The sequence below is a fragment of the Diceros bicornis genome, chromosome 17 (genome assembly GCF_020826845.1).
Source record: "Diceros bicornis minor isolate mBicDic1 chromosome 17, mDicBic1.mat.cur, whole genome shotgun sequence".
Lineage (NCBI taxonomy): Eukaryota > Metazoa > Chordata > Mammalia > Perissodactyla > Rhinocerotidae > Diceros > Diceros bicornis.
The window spans coordinates 39,969,544-39,977,853 of NC_080756.1; positions in this window are offsets into that span (position 1 = coordinate 39,969,544).

An 8,310-nucleotide genomic window follows, 5' to 3' on the forward strand; every position below is an offset into this window, starting at 1 on the left:
ATTAGATTTGGAAGAATTCTAACTCAAATGGTTTGATAAACAAGTAAATTTATTTGCTCAAAAATGGAAAAGCTCAAAGGTAGATCTACAATCTCTACATACATCTGCTTTCTCTGTTTTGGTTTCTTTCTCAACTTTCTCCATGTGGTAGTAAGATGGACGTCAATATCTTTAGACACATACTCTACTAATTCGAGTTTGGTAGAAAAGAACTCCAATTTCCCAATAATTTTTTAAAAAGTCCTAAAATAGAATCTTATTGTCTCTGATCGGCCTGGGTTATATCAGGTGCCCATTCCTGAATCAGTCACTGTCGTAAAGGAGCCACAGTGTTGTAATTGTCCATGGTTAGTTCACAAACCTAATCCTGGAAAGGGGAAGAGTCAGCTTCACATGAGTTATACAGACAGATACTAAAGGAGGGTTGGCTCTCATTGTACTAGGACCAGAAGGGAGATCAGAGGCTTGGAAGGCAAAAAACTAAGATGTCCATTCTAAGTGTGCACATTGGGAATGCCAGGAAGAAGATTCTGCCATGTTTTGGTATAGTTCAAGACTATTCTTATCAATTCATCCCAATAGACAATGCATTTAGTGGAAATTCTCAGAATTTGATATATTGTCTTCTCTTTGCTTTAATTTACAGTACTCCTGGCTGTCTCTATGTATTTTCATTGGCATTTTAATGAATACAATTTGATTGGAAGGGTTTGGTGTTTTATTTTAATGAAAGAGGTTATTTCCATATGCATGAAGATACCCAAGCCACATTATACTGCTGTGAATGCTAAAACACCACATGGTTTATTGATAACTTCACGGTACCCTTTATCTGGCTTACAAGTTGATTTCAATGTTGTTTTCAACTTAACATCTATGGAGAAAGCAGTTTTCCCACATTTAAAAAACATGAGAACCAGCATCAGACATACCCACAAGAGAAGATTTAGACAATTTCATTTTCTGAAATAGATGGTGATATTTTATATGCCAACTCTAAGGGAAAATAATTGACAAGATTTTTGCAAGGAAGAAGACTTTTAGCAATTTATTTCATTGTGAGAAAGTTAATTCAACTTGGCAAAAAGCAGTAACACTTAGTATCGAATTGTCTTTGTTTTTATATCTACGTTATGGGAAATGTATTCTGCATAAGAAAGATATAAAAATCTCACACACTCCCTATTCCTTCCACTGTATTTTCTTGCCTCTTTAGCTTATCTTCCCTTTCCGACTCTACCTCTTCTCCTTTTTACACTGCATTCTTCTTCTATCCTGCCTTGTAGTTTTCCTTTCCTCTCTGTCTATTCCCATTGTGTTAGTTTCTTCGTCTCTTAATAGTTTATCGAATAGCCTGCGATGAGTTTCTATTTGGATGAGAAATTGCTACAATTTTTTTTTATTCTACCACTTGCAAATTTTTAACCTTCTCATCATTTCTCTTTGGGAGCCTGTATAGAAATGTTTTTTTGCTAGCAAATAATCCGCATGCAGAATTAAACTTTCTATGGTGGAGACTATTGATTGTCCACAGAAGTCTGTTTTCCACCTATAATGATTATTGATACATGCAAGGCTAATGCACCCTCGCACAATAAAAAGACATAGAGATAGAATCTAACAAGATTTTATTTTAATTATAATATTTTAATTTTACATACAGTTAAATTTACACTCCTGGGTATACAGTTCTAGGAGTTATGAAACATGCATACAGTCACGTGATCATCACAACGACAATCAAGACACACAACAGTTTCATCACCCAAAAAAGGTTTCTCATGCTACCCCATTGTAATCAACTCCCCTCCTGTCCCACCTCCTGGCAACCACTGATCTGTTCTCTATCCCTGTAGTTCTGTCTTTCCCACAATGTCATATATTTGGAATCAGACAGCATGTAGCCCCTTGAGTATGGCTTTTTAAGCTTAGCATGATGCATTTGAGATTCATTTCTGTTGTTGTGTATCAATAGGTCTTTTCTTTTAATTGCTGAGGAATATTCCTCTTTATGGATGTATCAGTTTATCACTCACCAGTTAAAAGATATTTGGATCGTTTCTAGCTTTTGGCAATTATAAATTAAGCTACTATCAAATCCACGCACAGATTTTTGAGTGACTGTAAGTTTTTATTTCTCTTGGCTAAATATCTAGGAATGGGATTGCTGAATCATTAAGTGTATATTTAGCTTTGTAAGAAACTGCAAACTGGTTTCCCAAATGCCAGTACCATTTTGCATTTCTGTCAGTTATGTATGAAAGTTTTAGCTGCTTCGCATTCTCACCAACATTTAGTGTTGTTAATGGCTTTTAATTAAATTTAACTAATTAATTAAGCTATATTAATATGTGCGTAGTGGTAGTACACACTGTAGTTTTAAACAACTACTCATTATTCATAATAAATCATGATAACGAGCATCTATTCAGGTGCTTATTTTCCATTTGTGTATCTATTTTGTTCAAGTGCTATTGAAATCTTTTGTCTTTTTTTTTTTTTAACTCAGTTTTCTAATTGCTGAGTTTTGAGATACCAGTCCTTTGTCAGTAATGTGATTTGTAAATATTTTTTCCAAGTCTGTGGCTTTTCATTTCATTCTCTTAGCATCTTTCAGAGACTAAAATATTTTAAATTTGATGAAATCCAGTTCTTCAACGTTTTTTTTATGGCTTGTGCTTTTGATGCTCTATCTAACAAATCTTTGCCTAACTTGAGGTCACAAAGATTTTCTCCTATATTTTCTTCTAAAATTTTTATACTTTTATGTTTTATATTTAGGCCTAATTTGAGCTAAATTTTGTCTCAGGTGTAAGATATGTGTTGAGGTTCATTTTTTTTTGCATATGGATGTCCAATTGTTTCAGTACCACTTGTTGGAACAACTGTTTTTGCTCCATTAAATTTCCGGTATACCTTTGTCAAAAATCATCGTCTATGTTTTCGTGCGTCTATTTATGGGCTCCCTATTCTCTTCCATAATATACGTGTCTATCCCCAACTTGGTTCTTTTTCATATTTGTTTTGACTATTCTAGTTCCTTTGCCTTTCCATATAAATTTTAGAATCAGTTGTGTCTACATTTATAAAAAAATCTTGCTAAGTTTTTTTTGAGGATTGCTTTAAATCTACAGATAAATTTCAGGAAAACTAGCACTGCAACAATATTGATTCTTACCGTCTATGGACTTAGTATATCTCCCCATTTATGTAGGTCTTTTTTGATTTTTTTTCATCAGTGTTTAACATTTTTCAACATACTGATCCTGCACATATTTTGTTAGACTTACATGTATTATTTTTTGGTGTTATTTTAAATGGTACTTTTTCCTTTTAATTTTTATTTCTAATTGTTTACTGCTAGTATATAGAAATAGAATTAATTTTTGTATATTGACCTTGTGTCTTGTAACCTTGCTAAACTCATTTATTAGTTCTAGGAGCTTTTTCAGAGTTTCTTTTTAGATTTTCTGTGTAGATAGTACATGTCATCTGTAAATAGAGACACTTTTATTTGTTCCTTTCCAGTCTGTAGGCTATTTATTCTTTTCCTGCTTTGCTGCACTGGCTAGGACTTCCAGTACGCTACTGAATAGAAGGGGTGTAAGCAGACATCCTTGCCTCATTATTGATCTTATCAGCAAAGTTTCAGTCTTTTATCAATAAGTGTTATGTAGGAAGTAGGGTTTTGGGGGTATTCTTGTAGAGGTTCATTATTAGTGGCAAAGCATTCAACCTTTAATCATTAACTGTCATGTAGGATGTAGGTTTTTTTGTAGATGTCCTTTATTAGCAAATGAAGTTTGTATTCCTAGTTTGCTGAAGATATAAATCATCAATGGCTGTTGAATTTTGTAAATTGCTTTTTTTGGTATGTATTGAGATGACTATGTAGTTTTTCTCCTTTTAATATTACAAAGTACATTGATTGATATTCTAATATTGAAACAGCCTTGAATTTCTAGGAAAATACTCACTTAGTCATGATGTATTACCCTTTTAACATGTTGCAGGATTCTATTTGCTAGTATTTGGTTCAAAATTTTGTGTCCGTATTCATGAAGGATAGTTTACTATAGTTTTTGTTTCTTGCAATGTCTATGTCTGGTTTTGGTATTAGTGTAATTCTGGTCTCATAAAATACTTTGAGAAGTGTTCCTTCCTATTCTATTTTATTGAAGAGATTATGTAGAATTGGTATTATTTTTTCTTTGAATGTTTGGTAGAATTTGCCAGTCAAACACTCTGGGCACGGAATTTTAATTTTTTTTTTTTTAATTTTTTGTTTATTGCAGTAACATTGGTTTATAACATTGTAAAAATTTCAGGTGTACATCATTATACTTCTATTTCTGCATGGATTACTAATTACTAATACTAATTAGTAATTAGTATTACTAATTACAAAATACTAATTACAACCCATCACCACACACGTGTACCGAATTATCCCTTTCACCCTCCTCCCTCCCCCCTTCCCCTCTGGTAACCACCAATCCAATCTCTGTCCCTATGTGTTTGTTTATTGTTGTTATTATCTACTACTTAATGAAGGAAATCATATGGTATTTGACCTTCTCCTTCTGACTTATTTCACTTTGCATCATACCCTCAATGTCCATCCATGTTGTCACAAATGGCTGGATTTCATTGTTTCTTATGGCCGAGTAGTATTCCATTGTGTATATATACCACAGCTTCTTTATCCATTCGTCCCTTGATGGGCGCTTAGGTTGCTTCCAAGTCTTGGCTATTGTGAATAACGGGGCAATGAACACAGGGGTGCATGTACCTTTACAAATTGGTGTTTTCATGTTCTTTGGATAAACACCCAGCAGTGGAATAGCTGGATCATATGGTAGTTCTATCCTGATTTTTTGAGGAATCTCCATACTGTTTTCCATAGTGGCTGCACCAGTATGCACTCCCACCAGCAGTGTATGAGATTTCCCTTCTCTCCACATCCTCTCCAACACATGTTGTTGCCTGTCTTGTTAATTATAGCCATTCTGACGGGCGTGAGGTGATATCTCATTGTAGTTTTGCATTTGCATTTCCCAGATAGTTAGTGATTTTGAACATCTTTTCATGTGTCTGTTGGCCATCTGTATATCTTCTTTGGAGAAATGTCTGTTCAGGTCTTTTGCCCATTTTTTAATTGGGTTGGTAGTTTTTTTGTTGATGAGATGTATGAGTTCTTTGTATATTTTGGAGATTAAGCCCTTATCAGATGTATGGTTTGCAAATATCTTCTCCCAATTATTAGGTTGTCTTTTTGTTTTGTTGATGGTTTCCTTTGCTGTGCAGAAGCTTTTTAGTTTGATGTAGTCCCATTTGTTTATTTTTTCTATTGTTTCTCTTGCCCGGTCAGACATGGTGTTTGAAAAGATGTTGCTAAGACCGATGTCAAAGAGAGTACTGCCTATGTTTTCTTCTAGAAGTTTCATAGTTTCAGGTCTTACATTCAAGTCTTTAATCCACTTGGAGTTAATTTTTGTGTATGGTGTAAGGTAAGGGTCTACTTTCATTGTTTTGCATGTGGCTATCCAGTTTTCCCAACACCATTTGTTGAAGAGACTTTCTTTTCCCCATTGTGTGTTCTTGGCTTCTTTGTCAAAGATTAGCTGTCCATAAATGTGTGGGTTTATTTCTGGGCTTTCGATTCTATTCCATTGATCTGTGTGTGTGTTTTTGTGCCAGTACCATGCTGTTTTGGTTACTATAGCTTTGTAGTATATTTTGAAATCAGGGAGTATGATACCTCCAGCTTTGTTCTTTTTTCTCAGGATTCCTTTAGCTATTCGGGGTCTTTTGTTGTTCCATATAAATTTTAAGATTCTTTGTTCTATTTCTGTGAAAAATGTTGTTGGAACTTTGATAGGGATTGCATTGAATCTATAGATGGCTTTAGGAAGTATGGACATCTTAACTATGTTAATTCTTCCAATCCAAGAGCATGGAATATCTTTCCATTTCTTTGTGTCTTCTTCAATTTCTTTCAGAAATGTTTTATAGTTTTCAGTGTACAGATCTTTCACCTCTTTGGTTAAGTTTATTCCTAGGTATTTTATTCTTTTTGTTGCAATTGTAAATGGGATGGTATTCTTAATTTCTCTTTCTGCTACTTCGTTGTTAGTGTACAGAAATGCAACTGATTTTTGTATGTTGATTTTGTATCCTGCAACTTTACCATATTCGTTTATTACTTCTAAAAGTTTTCTGGTGGATTCTTTAAGGTTTTCTATATATAAAATCATGTCATCTGCAAATAGTGACAGTTTCACTTCTTCCTTTCCAATTTGGATCCCTTTTATTTCTTTCTCTTGCCTGATTGCTCTGGCTAGGACTTCTAGTACTATGTTAAATAGGAGTGGTGACAGTGGGCATCCTTGTCTGGTTCCTGTTCTTAAAGGGATAGGTTTCAGTTTTTCACCATTGAGGATGATATTAGCTGTGGGTTTGTCATATATGGTCTTTATTATGTTGAGGTACTTTCCTTCTATACCCATTTTATTCAGAGTTTTTATCATAAATGGATCCTGTATCTTGTCAAATGCTTTCTCTGCATCTATTGAGATGATCATGTGATTTTTATTCTTCTTTTTATTAATGTGGTGTATTACGTTGATTGATTTGCCAATGTTAAACCATCCCTGCATACCTGGAATAAATCCCACTTGATCATGGTGTATAATCTTTTTAACGTATTGTTGTATGCGATTTGCTAGTATTTTGTTGAGGATTTTTGCATCGATGTTCATCAGTGATATTGGCCTGTAATTTTCTTTTTTTGTGTGTGTTGTCCTTGTCTGGTTTTGGTATCAGTGTAATGTCGGCTTCGTAGAATGAGTTAGGGAGCTTCGCCCCCTCCTCAATGTCTTGGAAGAGTTGGAGGATAGGTATTAAGTCTTCTTTGAATGTTTGGTAGAATTCACCAGGGAAGCCGTCTGGTCCCTGACTTTTATTTTTGGGGAGGTTTTTTGATTAGTGTTTTGTTCTCCTTACTGGTGATTGGTCTATTCAAATTCTGTACTTCTTGATCCAGTTTTGGAAGGTTGTATGATTCTAAGAATTTATCCATTTCTTCCAGATTGTCGAATTGGTTGGCATATAGCTTTTCATAGTATTCTCTTATAATCTTTTGTATTTCTGAGGTGTCTGTTGTAACCTCTCCTCTTTCATTTCTGATTTTACTTATTTGTGCTGTCTCTCTTTTTTTCTTGGTGAGTCTAGCTAAAGGTTTGTCAATTTTGTTGATCTTTTCAAAGAAACAGCTCTTGGTTTTATTAATTTTTTCTATTTTTTTTTGGTCTCTATTTCATTTATTTCTGCTCTGATTTTTATTATTTCCCTTCTTCTACTGATTTTGGGCTATGTTTATTCTTCTTTTTCCAGTTCCTTTAGGTGCATTGTTAGATTGTTTATTTGAGATTTTTCTTGTTTGTTGAGATAGGCTTGTATCGCTATAAACTTCCCTCTTAGAACCACTTTTGCTGCATCCCATAAATTCTGGCATGTCGTATTTTCATTTTCATTTGTCTCCAGGTATTTTTTGATTTCTTCTTTGATTTCTTCATTAACCCAGTCGTTGTTCAGTAGCATTTTGTTTAATCTCCACGTATTTGTGGCTTTTCTGATTTTCTTCCTATAGTTGATTTCTAGTTTCATACCGTTGTGGTCAGAAAAGATGCTTGGTATGATTTCAATCTTCTTAAATTTATGGAGACTTGTTTTGTGGCCTAATATGTGATCAATCCTGGAGAATGTTCCATGTGCATTTGAAAAGAACATGTATTCTTCGGTTTTTGGATGGAATGCTCTGTATATATCTACTAGGTTCATCTGTTCTAGTGTGTCGTTTAAGGCCAATGTTTCCTTATTGATCTTCTGTTTGGATGATCTATCCATTGGTGTAGGTGGAGCGTTAAAGTCCCCTGCTATTATTGTGTTACTGTCTATTTCTGTTTTTATGCCTGTTAATAATTGCTTTATATATTTAGGCGCACCTACATTGGGTGCGTAGATATCTACAAGCGTTATATCCTCTTGTTGGATTGTGGAATTTTAATTTTATCTGTTTCTTCTTAAGCGAATTTTGGTAGTTCCTTCAAGGAATTATTCAAATTCATTCCAAGAATTAGACTATTTTATTCCCATTTTTGTATTATGGGTATAAAGAAATTGGTAGTGTTCTCTTATTACCTTTTCCATGTCTGTATGGTCTGTAGTGATATCTCTTCTTACCTTCCTGATATTAGTAATGTTTATTCTCTTTTTCCTGATCAAACTAGTGAGAGGTCTATCAATTTC